Source organism: Bufo bufo, chromosome 9 (genome assembly GCF_905171765.1).
Source record: "Bufo bufo chromosome 9, aBufBuf1.1, whole genome shotgun sequence".
NCBI lineage: Eukaryota > Metazoa > Chordata > Amphibia > Anura > Bufonidae > Bufo > Bufo bufo.
In genome coordinates this window covers 57,899,451-57,916,113 of record NC_053397.1, presented here as the reverse complement: position 1 = coordinate 57,916,113, position 16,663 = coordinate 57,899,451, and the positions used below count along the sequence as shown (strand labels likewise).

At 45.8% G+C, this 16,663-nt stretch overlaps 1 protein-coding gene across 2 annotated transcripts in view; it reads left to right on the top strand.

The window, feature by feature from the left end:
- Positions 1-470: 470 nt before the first annotated feature.
- The window catches only part of LRRC8C (leucine rich repeat containing 8 VRAC subunit C), a 101,155-nt gene continuing 84,962 nt past the window's right edge, over positions 471-16,663 (top strand). For both annotated transcript variants that reach the window (XR_005774226.1, XM_040407536.1), the window contains exon 1: positions 471-663. The gene's annotated coding sequence lies outside the window, so the exon portion shown is untranslated. The remainder of the gene's footprint in view (positions 664-16,663) is intronic.

Below are 16,663 nucleotides of genomic sequence, written 5' to 3'. Positions count from 1 at the left end.
GTTAAAGTCCAGAAATGGCGGATCCGTTTTTTCCAATGCATTTTTTCATTGTGATCAGAATCCTGATCAGGATTCAAATGTAATCTGATAGATAGATAGCTAATAGATAGATAGATAGCTAATAGATAGATAGATAGATAGATAGATAGATAGATAGATAGATAGATAGATAGATGGATGGATAGATGGATAGATAGATAGATAGATAGATAATAGATGGATAGATAGATAGATAGATATATAGATAGATGGATAATAGATAGATAGATAGATAGATAGATAATAGATGGATAATTGATAGATAGATAGATGATAGATAGATAGATAGATAGATAGATAGATAGATAATAGATAGATTAGAGCCAGACATGCCCCCCTCTCCCAGGGTCCGGTGCAGTGTGCCAGCCCCTGCTCCTCCTTTTCCTCACATTGTCCTCCCGCTGCCCGGGCTGAGGGCACAGAGTCTTGCAGGGGGCAGGACAGAGGACCCTCCATTATTCCCGCCGCCCCTTCTCCAGCCTGTGCGTCACTGCGGGGCTGGGCGGCTGCAGGACGCTGGAGGAGGAAGGCAGCGGGTGAGCGGCATCCCCATTCCCTGGCCCGGGGCACCATGAAGACACGCTGAGTGCCCAGCCGCCTGCGCCGCGTCCAGCCGCCGTCCGGGTGAGTCAGGGCTCGGGCTCTGGGAACTTTAGCGCCCGGGTGACAGGGCTGTGTGCACACTGTGCGGGAGGCCGCTGCGCTGTGTGACTTTCCATGTGCCCATAGGGGGGATGCGGTGGACCGTCCTCTGCCTCTCCCTGGCATATACCAGTCTGTGTGACCTGTGCACGTCCCCAAAATGGGACTTCATGGCAGAATGTACCCATAACCATAGCAACCAACCAGTGGAAATATGTTATACTGGTCCCAGTTGGCATCATAAGAGGGTACGGGCTCCAACTGGTCCTTCAGACTGGAATGAATGCCTCGGCTATGATGGGAGTGATTACCTATGATGGGAGTGATTCTGATTGTCACCTCTTCTTTGTTTTGATTGTGCAGATTTGGGTCTTTTTGGTGTAGCAGAGCCGAGTCTGCGGTTTGTTATAACTGATCATGATGAGGCTATCTCTGTCGGTTTTTACATAGGACTGCAGGTTAAGGCCTCATGCACACGACCGTTTTTTTTTGCGGTCCGCAAAACGGATTTCCGTTGTTCCGTGATCCGTGACCGTTTTTTCTTCCGTGGGTCTTCCTTGATTTTTGGAGGATCCATGGACATGAAAAGTGAAAAAAAAAACTAAGTCAAGTTTGCATTGAAAATGATAGGAAAAACGGACACGGATCACGGACGCGGATGACTCTCTTGTGTGCATCCGTGATTTTTCACGGACCCATTGACTTGAATGGGTCCGTGAACCGTTGTCTGTGAAAAAAATAGGACAGGTCATATTTTTTTCACGGACTGGAAAAACGGATCACGGACGCGGAAGCCAAAAGGTGGATTTTCCGACTTTTCCACGGACCCATTGAAAGTCAATGGGTCCGCGAAAAAAAACGGAAAACGGAACAACGGCCGCGGATGCACACAACGGTCGTGTGCATGAGGCCTAAATGGTTCTATCTGGGAGATCTTAGGGTACAACCACGTTGCGCGGTTGTGTCGCAGTTTGCAGTCAAGTACCGCTGCGGTACAATACAGCGCGGCCATTAACAATACGGACCCGTGGAACAGTGCGGTCTCATTAGAGGCAGACGTGGCCCCTACGAACACAGCCATGGCGTGTGGTTGTGCCCTTAGGCTAGTTTCAGTCCGGGAAACGCACTCCATGTTACGGATGTATTTCCCAGATTGAAATTAGCCTTAGTCCTTTGGCCGTTGCGGTCCCCAATGCACGGGCAATGTCTGTGCGGCGGCCGGAAAGGATCCAGACCATTTCAACTTGAATGGGTCCGTGATCCGTCCGTTCCGTAAAAAGGTAGAACATGTTCTATTATTGTCCGCATTACGGACAAGGAGAGGACTGTTCTATTAGGGGCCAGCTGTTCCGTTCCTCAAAATACGGAATGCACACGGACGTCATCCGTATTTTTTGCAGATCCGACATACGGTCGTGTGCATGAGGCCTTAGGGATCACAAACACGACCGTATGTATTTTGCAGTCCGCAAAACACGGATCAGCAAAAAAAAAAAGGATGACATCTGTGTGACATCTGTTTTTTTGCGGATCCATTGTAACAATGCCTGTCCTTTTCCGCATAACGGACAAGAATAGAACATATTCAGTTTTTTTTGCGGAACAGAGTTGCGGACATATAGATATGGAATGCAAAAGGAGTTATTTCCGTTTTTTTTAAAATGCGTTCATGTGCATGAGCCCTTAGGCCGGTTTCACATATAGTTATAAGGATTTTTTCTGCACTTTTGGCTTGTTTCTTTGTACCTGTGGGTTATTTTGGGCTTTTTTTTCTGCTAAAAACACCAGCTCCAGATATTAGCTAATGGTCTATGGTATATATGACACACAGGACACGCAAATGTTTTTTTTTACTGTCATTTTTGTTGACTTTTTTGCCTTTCTGGACACTGTTAAAAAAACCTCCATAAAGGAAACACTAGAGAGCAAACATACTGCAAAAAAATGCAACAAATGCCCAAAAAAAACAACCTTGTGGTTATTCTGGTGTTTCTTACTGGTAAAAAAAAAAGACATGAGGACAAAATTTGTGTGTGTGTGTGTGTGCGTGTGTGTGTGTGGGGGGCGACCCTAAATGCAGAAAACGTGCAGCCTGAAAAAAGACAAATTCAGCTCTGCTACATCTGTGTTCTGTAACTTTCCTGAATTGAACAGCAAACACTCTGCTGAGCAGAGGACAATCCAGTGCAGATGTCCCGAGCTTCCCTGTGTAAGGTCATGGCGGTCGGGTGCTGGGTCTGGTGTCACCCCAGGGCCCCGGGATATAAAATATTCCGTTGTGTTACCACAGTATTCGTATGTTGTTTTGTCAGATACCCGGCTGCTTCCTCTGGCTGTGAAGCGTAAAGTGAATGACATGTCATCTCATGCTGAGCGCCACAAGACGTTTTATCTGATCCTCTGCTGTTCTTGAGGTTTTATGATGAATGTCGCTGGCAGCGTGAAAGTCTGAGGTCACATCCTCTAAAAATGCAGCGTATGATGGAGATGACGCTGATTAGTGGTTATTTACCAGGGCCTCTTATTCTAGGAGCACAAATTACACTCCAGCAGTGCCCATATACTCATCAGTGCCCTTAAATTTAGCAGTGCCCATATACTCAGTAGTGCCATATACTCATCAGTACCCATAACTGCAGCAGTGCCCATATACTCAGTAGTGCCCATAACCGCAGCAGTGCCCATATACTCAGTAGTGCCCATATACTCATCAGTACCTATAAACTCAGCAGCGCCCATAAACTCACTAGCGTCCGTAACCTCAGTAGCGCCCATAACTGCAGCAGTATCCATATACTCAGTAGTGCCCATATACTCAGCAGTACCCATAACCTCAGACATGACCAGAACCTCAGCAGTGCCCAAACCATAACCCTAGCAGTGCCCATAACCTCAGCAGTGCCCAAACCATAACCTCAGCAGTGCCCATAACCTCAGCAGTACCCATTTAATCAGCAGTACCCATGACCTCAGCAGTACCCATGACCTCAGCAGTACCCATGACCTCAGCAGTACCCATGACCTCGGCAGTACCCATGACCTCGGCAGTACCCATGACCTCAGCAGTACCCATTTACTCAGCAGTACCCATGACCTCAGCAGTACCCATGACCTCAGCAGTACCCATTTACTCAGCAGTACCCATTTACTTAGCAGTACCCATTTACTCAGCAGTGCCGCACCCGTCCCTCATGTCCTTCCTCTTTGATTTTCCCACCACTGATATGCAGTGAACAGAACAGAACAGAACAGCCACATATATAGCTACAGTGCAGTGACTGCTGTGGAACTACAAGTCCCTGCATAGAAGATGTAACTTATAAAGAGAATACATTGCATTCAGTTATTATACCACAGTGCCCTTGCTCCATCAGTGCACTAATAGACAATCCTAAGGCCTCTTGTACACGAACGTGTGCGCCCCGTGGCCGTGCTGCGGCCCGCAAATTGCGGGCGGTAATGCACAAACACCAACCATGGGGCAGCCGCAGCGGATCGCGGACCCGTTCACTTTAATGGGTCCGCGATCTGCCCATTCCGCAAAAAGATAGGACATGTTCTATCTTTTTGCGGAACGGAAGTACGGGACGAAACCCCACGGAAGCACTCCGTAGTGCCTCCGCAAGGTTCCGTTCCGTGCTTCCATTCCGCATCTCCGGATTTGCGGACCCATTCAAGTGAATGGGTCCGCGTCCGTGATGCAGAATGCCCACGGAACGGCGCCCGTGTATTGCGGATCCGCAATACGGCCACAGAACGCACACGTTCATGTGAAAGAGGCCTAACACAGCGGCCTATATAAAGGCAGTATATCACAGCCACACACTTGGCATAACATTTTGTGTGCAATTTGGCTATAGGAGGGCTGAAAGAATAGAGCAGAGGTCTCACCCCTCAGCAGTGGAGCAGGACAGGCCTAGAGGAGAAGGAGCAGGGGGCCAACGCTGGGGGGGGCAGCTAAGTAATCTTCTCTTTACAGGTACCCCCCAATGTTTCTATGTGTGTGTGGGGGGGTTATTGTCACCTTCGGGTGTGGGAGGGAAACACCGAACATAGGAGGGAAAGGGGGGAGGGAATAAGGCCCGGAAACTAGGGAAAGGAGAAGGAAACCTCCTAGAAAAACCCTAATCAAAGTCCAAGGCGAGTTCATACACAGGATACCTAATGTCCTAACTCACCCTATAGGACCCCGGTACTAATGTCAGGACTGAGACAACCGGTTCCTCCAAAAGGAGGGACGAACAGGAGTCTGCCTCAGGCCTAAATACAAATGACAGGGAAATGCAACACACAAAACTCAAACAAAATACATCCCATTTACAGGGGCAGATAATGCTTGTCCCTGATCGTTTGTGCATGTCATCATGGCAGGTGGTCAAGGTTTGCTTGTTTGTCAGTAGATCTCATTTTTTATGTGGACCTAAAAATCATCATTGTCGAAACAGGGGGTGCGCTGCCGACAATGGGCAAACAGCCCAGGGACAGAACAATCGTATTAACGATTGTTCACCCCCCATTTAGTGCCGATTGACCTGTTACATCGGTGCTCATTGTGGGCCGACACTTAGTAAGGGCCCTTTATTTATAAAATGGGCAATGCTCCCGGGGATGAACGATCGTTACGGTGATCATTTAGCCCTGTACAGTTTCATTTTTTGTCAGCAGCACATCGCTGTTATAAGAAAGTAACGATCACCCGATAAACAAGTGTTTGCTCATTCTTCGGGTGATCGGTGGCACCTGTACACAGGCAATTATTGAGAATGAGTGTCTATACGATTGCTCATTCCCAATAATTGCCCCCATCCTCTACCTGTGTAAAAGTGCCATGAGACTCAATGACCTGTCCGGTACTGGGCAGATACCCTAATCTTTTCTTGAGCAAGTTTATCACACAGGTTAACCCATTAACCACACGTTCCTCTACCTGTGTAAAAGTGCCATGAGACTCAATGACCTGTCCGGTACTGGGCAGATACCCTAATCTTTTCTTGAGCAAGTTTATCACACAGGTTAACCCATTAACCACACGTTGCTACCCTACCAGTTATTACTTTAGTTGCCCTCCTCTGGACCCTCTCCAGCTCTGCTATGTCTGCCTTGTTTACAGGAGCCCAGAACTGTACACAGTACTCCATGTGTCGGCCCTTTAAAGAGTAATGAGGGGGGAGTCGCAGAGAGCGACGAGGAGAAAGCAAAGCTGTTAAATATTTTTTTCTCCAGTGTATTCACTGAGGAAAATAAACTGTCAGATGAAATGCTGAATGCTGAAATAAATTCGCCATTAAAAGTGTCCTGTCTGACCCAGGAAGAAGTACAACAGCGACTTAAAAAAATCAAAATAGACAAATCGCCAGGACCGGATGGCATACACCCCCGTATCCTAAGGGAATTAAGTAATGTCATAGCCAGACCCTTATTTCTGATATTTGTGGACTCTGTACTGACAGGGAATGTCCCACAGGATTGGTGCATGGCAAATGTGGTGCCAATATTCAAAAAGGGTCCAAAAACAGAGCCTGGAAACTATAGGCCGGTAAGTTTAACATCTGTTGTGGGTAAACTGTTTGAAGGTTTTCTGAGAGATGCTATGTTAGAGCATCTTATGGGAAATAAGCAAATAACGCCATATCAGCATGGCTTCGTGAGGGATCGGTCATGTCAAACTAATTTAATCAGTTTCTATGAGGAGGTAAGTACTAGACTTGACAGCGGCGAATCAATGGATGTCGTGTATCTGGACTTCTCCAAAGCATTTGACACTGTACCTCATAAAAGGTTAGTATATAAAATAAGAATGCTCGGACTCGGAGAAAACGTCTGTAAGTGGGTAAGTAACTGGCTCAATGATAGAAAACAGAGGGTGGTTATTAACGGTACATACTCAGATTGGGTCACTGTCACTAGTGGAGTACCTCAGGGGTCAGTATTGGGCCCTATTCTCTTCAATATATTTATTAATGATCTTGTAGAAGGCTTGCATAGTAAAATATCAATTTTCGCAGATGACACTAAACTGTGTAAAGTAATTAACACTGAAGAGGACAGTATACTACTACAGAGGGATCTGGATAGATTGGAGGCTTGGGCAGATAAGTGGCAGATGAGGTTTAACACTGAGAAATGTAAAGTTATGCACATGGGAAGGAATAATGCAAGTCACCCGTACATACTAAATGGTAAAACACTCGGTAACACTGACATGGAAAAGGATCTAGGAATTTTAATAAACAGCAAACTAAGCTGCAAAAAACAGTGTCAGGCAGCGGCTGCCAAGGCCAATAAGATAATGGGTTGCATCAAAAGGGGCATAGATGCCCGTGATGAGAACATATTCCTACTACTTTACAAATCACTGGTCAGACCACACATGGAGTACTGTGTACAGTTCTGGGCTCCTGTAAACAAGGCAGACATAGCAGAGCTGGAGAGGGTCCAGAGGAGGGCAACTAAAGTAATAACTGGAATGGGGCAACTACAGTACCCTGAAAGATTATCAAAATTAGGGTTATTCACGTTAGAAAAAAGACGACTGAGGGGAGATCTAATTACTATGTATAAATATATCAGGGGGCAGTACAGAGATCTATCCCATCATCTATTTATCCCCAGGACTGTGACTGTGACGAGGGGACATCCTCTGCGTTTGGAGGAAAGAAGGTTTGTACACAAACATAGAAAAGGGTTCTTTACGGTAAGAGCAGTGAGACTATGGAACTCTCTGCCTGAGGAGGTGGTGATGGTGAGTACAATAAAGGAATTCAAGAGGGGCCTGGATGTATTTCTGGAGTGTAATAATATTACAGGCTATAGCTACTAGAGAGGGGTCGTTGATCCAGGGAGTTATTCTGATTGCCTGATTGGAGTCGGGAAGGAATTTTTTATTCCCCTAAAGTGAGGAAAATTGGCTTCTACCTCACAGGGTTTTTTTGCCTTCCTCTGGATCAACTTGTAGGATGACAGGCCGAACTGGATGGACAAATGTCTTTTTTCGGCCTTATGTACTATGTTACTATGTTACTATGTTACCTGTAATCTGCCCAGATTTAGGGCTCATGCACACGACTGTATGTATTTTGCGGTCCGCAAAACAAGGATCCACCAAAAAAAAACGATGACATCCATGCGACGTCCATGTTGCATCTGTTTTTTTTGTGTACCCATTGTAACAATGCACATCCTTGTCCGCCAAACAGACAGGAATAGGACATGTTCTGTAGAGTTGTTGCGATACCAAATTTTTGATTCGGTTTCGATACCATGAAAAAGTATTGCGATACTCGATACCATTCGATACCACGCGAAAAAAATAAACAAAAAAAGCCACGTGCATTCCTCATTTTTAAAAATGGCGAATCGCGCAGTTTTTATTTTATTTTTTCTGTTCCGGCATTCACCACCTAGATTTTTTTTTTATATTTTAATAGTTTGGACTTTTCTGACGTGGCGATGTAATATGTTTATTTATATATTTTATATGTGAAATTGGGAAAAGGGGGGTGATTTATACTTCATATTTTAGTGTTTTTTTTTTTTTCACTTTTTATTTAATAACTATTTCCCCCCTTAGGGGCTAGAACCTGGGATCTTTCATCCCTTTTCCTATTCACCCTGATAGATCTCTATCAGGGTGAATAGGACTCCACACTGTCCCTGCTGCTCTGTGCTTTGTGCACACAGCATCAGGGATGTTACCATGGCAACCAGGGCTTCTGTAGCGTCCTGGCTGCCATGGTAACCGATCGGAGCCCCAGGCTTACACAGCTGGGGCTCCGATCAGAAGCTGCCACTGCACCACCAATGAGGGGGAGTGGAGAGGTCCCTGTGGCCACTGCCACCAATGATTTTAATACTGGAGGGTTGAGAGGGGCCGGCGCACTGTGCCACCAATGATTTTAATGGGATGGGGGGATTGAGGGGGGGGGCACACTGCACCACCAATGATTTTACCCCTTTATACAGGAGGCGGGTACTAGCAGATCAGCGGCAGTTAACTGCAAGCTGATCGCAGCTCCCTGTCAGGGGCAGGGTGCCGGCAATGCGATTCTGCTGCCGGCACCCGCCTCCTGTATGTGTTAAAGACTGACTACTGTATATGAGTCCAGACTTTCACTATTAGGCCACACAGAGCGGCGCCCAGCGATGTCTCAGCACTCACCATTTAGTCCTGGGCGCCGCTCCGTTCGCCCGCAGTGCCCCATTACTGTCTCCTCTCCTGCTCCACATGCTGCTGATTACTATCGGAGCGATGGGAGGAGACATCAGCTTCACTAGTGGGCGTTCCTTCTCCCTGGCTGTAGCGCTGTCCAATCGCAGCGCAGGGAAAAGGAACGCCCACTAGTGAAGCTGATGTCTCCTCCCATCGCTCCGATAGTAATCCTATCATTGGTGGCGCAGTGCGCCCGCCCCTCCTCCGCCCCTCTCTTCTCATTGCCGCCCCTCCTCCACCCCCTCTCTTCTCATTGCCGCCCCTCCTCCACCCCCTCTCTTCTCATTGCCGCCCCTCCTCCGCCCCTCTCTTCTCATTGCCGCCCCTCCTCCGCCCCTCTCTTCTCATTGGTGGCAGCGGCAGCAGCACAGGGGGGAGGGAGGACAGCTTCCTTCTCCCCGTGCTGCTGAGAGAGAACATGAGCGCGCCGATAGCAGCGCGCTCATGTTCAGAGATACTAGACTGCGCAGAAGCGCAGCCCAGTATCGAAAAAACGGAAATCCCGGTATCGTATCGATACCGGGACAAAAGTATCGATTGGGTATCGAAATTTCGATACCCGCAACAACCCTAATGTTCTGTTTTTTTTTTTGCGGAGCGGACTTACGGACATAGAATGCACACGTCATTTCCGTCTTTTTACAAGTCCCATTGAAAAGAATGGTTCCGCATATGGACCTGTAACAAAACGGAACGGAAACGGAGATAAAATACGTTCGTGTGCATGAGCCGTCAGATGGGGAATAATCTAGCTTTTGTGCACCCCTTTCACTTCTGAGGGGTTTCTCTCCGTGCCTTCGCACCGCAAAAAAATAGAATTTTTTGCGGTGCAGATGGATCAAGTGCCCATTCAAGGGTCCGCACGGATGTTGCCCGTGCATTGGGGACCGCAAATTGTGGCCGTGTGCATGAGCCCTTTGTTTGGAATTTTCCCACCAAAACCTAGCGGCCAAGTAAAGGACCCCCTGCCGTCATTGTCTTCCGGTCTGTCCACATGGGTTATGTACTTGCTTTGTATACCGCATGTAGTGATCCTGGATAGTGACGTAACATAAAGGTCATTTATCTGAATAGGGCCTGCAGACATTTCTGTAACAGATCTGCTGTGTGTGAATATACCGCAATACTGCATTCGAGAGTTAGTTCTATGATTGTTCTCATATTACTCTGAGCACATGATGGCTGTAGTCAGGATATGACCATGAGGGACTGTGTCTAATATTACCCATTGCTCACAAACAGGAGAACATCCCTCGGCGCAAGGAACCAGCCAGAGGATCCAGGTTGATGCAGGTTATTGATGATTTATTGAATAAAACAACGCGTTTCGGGGAGCCATCGCCCCTTCATCAGGTAAAAACTGCAAATAACCTATTGGTAATTGAAGCAGATATATATATACACATAGTAACCCATGAAAAAAAACACCAAAAAGAAGGGGTCAAAGGTCAAGGGGAGGGGGGGGGCAGGGGTGTAAAGGACATTCCCCCACGACAAACACAAAATAAAAATCAAACTGATAAAACAGACATGCGGGTAGATAATAGACATTGGTGGTACAAGTGGTCAACCACAGAATTTACTAAAGCTAAATAATACCTTTTATTCTGTAACTATCCAATCACATATTTGCGATCCTTCCTCCCCACCCTTTCATTTAGGCTAAATCGTAAGGACCAATCATTGTTTTATTCTTTGCCATTCATTGATTTTTACTAATAACGACCATCCATGTTTCTCCCATCTAAGGGACACATATGTCACAACCAGAACCACAGCGTCTTCTGACATTTCTCTAGGATCAACCCAAGATATTGCCTCGGGCATCAGCGTCCGAATACCTAGCAACGTGCGCTAAGGCGTCTCCTCCTCCTAGGTCCTCATATCCGACTGTACATTTTATCCGTCTGGATGAGTATGTGCACTCAGTATCTGGTTACTTAGACAACCAGACGTCACATGATCTTCCCTGCAGTCACATGATCTCGGCAGTGATCATGTGACTCTCCACAGCATTTTCTATATTGATATCATTCTAATATGCTTTAATACATTCTGTGGTTAACCACTTGTACCACCATCTATTTGGATTTTATCTACCCTCTTGTCTGTTTTATCAGTTTGATTTTTATTTTGTGCTTGTCGTGGGGGAATGTCCTTTACACCCCTGGACACCCCCTCCCCTTGATCTTTGACCTTCTTCTTTTTGGCGTTTTCTTTTCATGTGTTACTATTTGTATATATATCTGCTTTAATTACCAATAGGTTATATGCAGTTTTTACCTGATGAAGGGGAGATAGCTCCCCGAAACGCGTTGTTTTATTCAATAAATCATCAATAATCTGCATCAACCTGGATCCTCTGGCTGGTTCCTTGAGCCGAGGGATGTTCTCCTGTTGGTGAGCACTTCCGAATCTTCTTGGGGAATCAGGCATTCCCGTTAAGAAGAACGACATCCATGGCTGCATACCACCTTTCCTGGGATCCACCCTACACTATTGAGACAAGCTTCTTAGTGCCTAAGGTTTGCACAACCCCTCAAGGTGAGCCTCCCATTTTGGAGCACAATACTTACCTTTATAGAACGTTATCACCCTATGGTGCGCCTCTTTCTTCTGTTTACTTGCAGACGACGCCTGTACTACTGGTATTACCCATTGACATAGCGGAGGATCCTCTTTGTGTTTTGTTGCCGTTAGATGATTGGCTCCATTCAGTCATTATTCTTTTGAAATTTCATAGAAATATCTACCCGGATTCTGAGAAGAAGCTTTGGTTGTTGATAGAGAGTTTATGTCTTCAGGATACTCTAACATTGAACATGATACCTGACTCACGGTATAGAGAAGTCCAGGAGGCGGGACTATCAGTGATTGACAGCCTTCCCTCTATGACTGTGTATACAGAGACAGCTGTCAGTCACTGATAGGACCGCCCCCTGGACTCCAAAGCCCAGAATGAGCAGGAATTGAAATGAATAAAATACAAGTTATAAATAAACTTTTCCAACAAAACTCAATCTGCTTAGCTCCCCCTGCTCAATAACGCGCTGCCTCTATGACCCTGTGTTGCGCCATCCCTTTTATTATTCCTGCTAGAAGTTATGAATGAATTACTAGTAGTTTTCAATGAAGATACAGATGGGTGTTACCAGTGGGGAGTCTCATACTGGCAGCACTGATTGGATAGTGTTAGACTGTGCAAGAACACACACCCAACTGGTGACACCCAACTGGCCCTTCACTTCAGCTGTCATAACTTTTAGAAGGAATAATAAAGAAAGGGCTCAACATAGATATTGTTATTACAAAGGGATTGCAAGTAGTTATATAACTCAGACATGTCAGGAGAGGTGACAGGTCCTCTTTAAGGGCCCCTGGATGTGATTCACATTTCTTTTACTACCTATATACGCCTATATATAGTGTAAACTATTGCTGTTGGCTGTTGTGCAGCTGACGGATGTTGGGTGTACACAGTTAGGCTTACATTACATAATATACAGTCGTTATATCTGCAGTGACTTACCATAGATACCGGAGTTGCAGAAGATTGCTGGGTCCTTCCACATAAGGAAATCGCAGAAAAAGAATGACATATGGAGCTACTTGCTGAATTATGGGATTACATTAGACTAAGTCCATAGATGGGGCCTACGCCAGTGATGGCTAACCTCCGGCACCTCAGCTGTGGCGAAACTACAACTCCTAGCATGCTCTATTCATTTCTATGGAGTTCTGAGAACAGTCAAGCAAGTGTACATCTTGGGAGTTGTAGTTTTACCTCGGCTGGAGTGCCGGAGGTTAGCCATCAGAGGCTACTACATTCTACTTCTCTCTGTATATGTTAGGGTGGGTTCGCACCAGTGCTAGGAGTTACGTTATAGCATAATTATAACACAATTTTAGGACGGAATGCAGAACGGAACCCTTTAAGAGACATTCCGCTTTGCTCCATCCTAATATATTTCTATGGGCAAATATAACCTGTCGACAGGACTTTTCTTTCCGTCATATATAGCAGAGCAAAACGGAACCGTTATTTGTGCCCATAGATATGTATAAGGATGGAGCAAAACGGAATGTCTCTTAAAGGGTTCCGTTTTGCATTCCGTCCCAAAATTCCGTTATATTACAACTCTGTTATAACGGAACACTATAACGGAATTCCTAGCGCTGCCCTTAACATATGTACCAGGCTTAGAGGAATCCCAGGACCATGGTATCCATGTTTTCTGTAAATTACCATGAAAGTACTTATTGCCAGGCCACTAGAAAGAGTCGGTGACCGTTCTGTGGTCTCTTTCCCACCTGCCGTCTACAATGTGGAACATACAGGTGTATGAGAGCAGCGGTATTGCAAGTTAGGCTACATGCACACGACCGTATGTGTTTTATGTTCCGCCAATTGCGGAACCGCAAAAAAATAAAAATACGGATGACATCCGTATGCCATCCATTTTTTTGGCGGATCCATTGTATCAATGCCTAAAACGGATAAGAATAGGACATGTTCTGTTTTTTTTTTGCGGGGCTACGGAACGGACATACGGATGTGGACAGCATTTTTTGCGGACCCATTGAAATGAATGGGTCCGCATCCTATCCGGAAAAAAAAATGGAACGGACACGGAAACAAACGACGTTCGTGTGCATGTAACCTTATCCTGATTGCCAGATTTAGTCAGGAACAAACTTTATTTTTTTTCTTGAAGGGAGTTCAGGAAATTCACTGTTAAACCAGGCACAATGTCTGGCTTATCAGTGAATTTCCGGCGACAGATTTTCAGCCTTTCATACAAGGTTAGGGTGGGTTCAAACTAACGTTAGGGATTCCGTTATGGCTTTCCATTATAACATTGTTATAACGGAAAACAACAGAATCCATAAGACGGAAGGACAGATCCGTTCTTCTGCCCATAGACTTGTATTATGACGGAATGCAAAATGGAAGCCTTTAAAAGGCATTTTGTTTGCCCTCCGTCCTAATAGAAGTCTATGGGAATCAAAACGGATCCGTCTGGGTCCCGTTATGCAAGACGGAAAACAAAGTCCTGTCGACAGGACTTTGTTTTCCGTCTTGCATAACGGGGCCCAGACAGATCCGTTATGCTTTCCCATAGACTTCTATTAGGACGGAGAGCAAACGGAATGCCTTTTAAAGGCTTCCATTTTGCATTCTGTCTGGGCATTCTGTTATTTTCTGTTGTAACCATGTTATAACGGAAAGCCATAACGGAATACCTAACGCGAGTGTGAACCCACCCTTACTATGTTACGCTCTTGAAAACCAGCACTGATCCACAATTTATATTGCAAGTAACAATTATCACATTTTTTATGGTCCTCTGTACTCGGCTATCTCCGGTGCTCCTATAGAAATGAATGCGCTTTTTCGACCAGCAGCTCCGTTCCATTTGGGGCGGGGGGCTCCACGCGGTACAGGGCCCCCGTTCTTGTGATCAGTGTGGGTCCCGGCAATAGGATCCCTGATCTGATAGTTATGAGGATAACTCGTTATAACCAGAATACCCCTTTAAATTTAATATTTTTTGGTAGTTTTGGCATTTTATTTTAGAGCCAACCCTGCGCATGCTATAGCTGTCGGCTGAACAAGCTTAATCACTTGTCTCCTCCATAAGCATGTACACTTTAAAGGAGTATTCCCATCTGATACAATTGGGGCTTATCTCTGGGATATCTCAAGGAAGTCACCTCTGGGACCCGCACCTATATCGAGAACAAAGCAGGGAAGGTGGTGGCAGGAGGACCCCGGGTTTCCGGGAGCTTGGTTTGAATGGGAGCTTGCCTATTTTCAGTGACCCCATAGAAATAAATGGAGGCAGCTGTGCATGCGCAGCAGTGCGCCCTCCGCAACTTTTGGGCCTCCATTCTCAGTGTAGGTGCGGGTCCATCCTAGAGATATGTCCTCATTGTCTGAGATGGGAAAACCCCTTTAAGGCTGAGTTCACATCAGTGTTCAGCCTTTCCGTTCTCCTGCTCCGTTATAGGACCAGGAGAACGGAAAGGACTGATACGGCACATAACTGAGCCGAACGGAGCCTATGAACCCCATAGACTATAATGGGGTCCGTTAGGTTTCCTCTTAGAAGAAGATTTTTGAAGCGGAGCCGAAACCTAAAGGACCCCATTATAGTCTATGGGGTCCATAGGCTACGTTTGGCTCAGTTATGTGCCGTATCCGTCCTTTCCGTTCTCCTGGTCCTATAACGGAGAGAATGACAAGGCTGAACACTGATGTGAACTCAGCCTAAGTCAGAAGATGGCAACAAAACCCTTAAAACTAGGGGTGCATCGAAATTCCGGCGGCCGAAAATATCGGCCGAAAATGGGCCTAATCCATTTCGGCCGATATTGGTACATATCGTCAGAAAATATGGGGTTTGGGATTTGTGGGATTTGTCACCCGCGCCGGGCGGGCGGTTTACTTTAAGTCACTGCATCTTTATTTTACCTTACAATCGTGACGCTCCAGTAAGAACCCTGCAGGCAGAGCGGAGGGCGGCGTAACGTCACTTACTCACGTGACGCGCCTGCTCCGCTTCCTTCATTCATAAAGTGGGCGGAGCAGGTGCATCACGTGAGTAAGTGACGTTACGCCGCCCTCCGCTCTGCCTGCAGAGTTCTTACTGGAGCGTCACGATTGTAAGGTAAAATAAAGATGCAGTGAGTGATTAGTCTGCTGTGAGCAGCAGGGCCGGGGCTGTTATGGGTAGGGGGATCGGTCTATGGCACTGCTATGGGGAGGGGGGATCTGTGCACTGTTATGGGGAAAGGGATCTGTGCACTGTTATGGGGAAAGGGATCTGTGCACTGTTATGCCCATAACAGTGCACATATCCCCCCCTCTCCATAACAGCGCCACCCACAGATGAATTTCATTCATGAAAAATAATTATTAATAAAATCATTAAAAAAAAAGTATTTTAAAAGTATTTGGGCAAAAAGGCAGTTTCGGTTTCGGTTTTCGGTCAAGGGCATCCTGAATTTTCGGTTTCGGTTTCGGACCAGAATTTTCATTTCGGTGCACCCCTACTTAAAACCCCATCAAAGGGACATCAGCTGTTTCAGGACAGTCAGGAGATCCCCCAATACTTCCTAGATGCTCGGCAAGTTCCAATGAAATTCTATATGGCTGGAATGATTGTGGATTTTGGAAACATTTCTAGTGGGACTCATTGTTACCAACTCTTCATCTATCTTCTACGTGTGTTGCTCCTTTCTGGTTATAATAGAACCATGAATGTGATTTTCTGTGTACGAGAATTAACCTCACTGATATAGCGCCTCCATTGGTAGAATATGAAGAAATGGAAGATTAGCGGTTCTACCTAGATCCCAGAAAATGGACTGGTGCACACCTCGCGATACCCCCCAATACCGCAAGAAAAAATAATATATAATTGAATACTAGAACTAGCAGTACATGGACCACTATATAAGCCAATGGCAAGGATCATGTTATTCTTTCTAAACTAATATCAAATCAATAAAACTGGATAATATCAAATAAATAAAACACATCAAAAGTTAAAACCAAAAAACTCCAGACTATATACGCTCTGGCACAAGTCCATCTGTTTGTGAATGATCTGAGTACTGCACAGTGTAAATAGGCCCCTATTATTGGGGTAATCCTCCCTTAGATTGTATGTTCTTAGGGATAATAAACTGTGCAAACTCAACTGAAAGTGTCTAAAGTCTCAGTTATATCGATGCCCCTCTATTTTGTGGGGTATACTCTTCGAATGG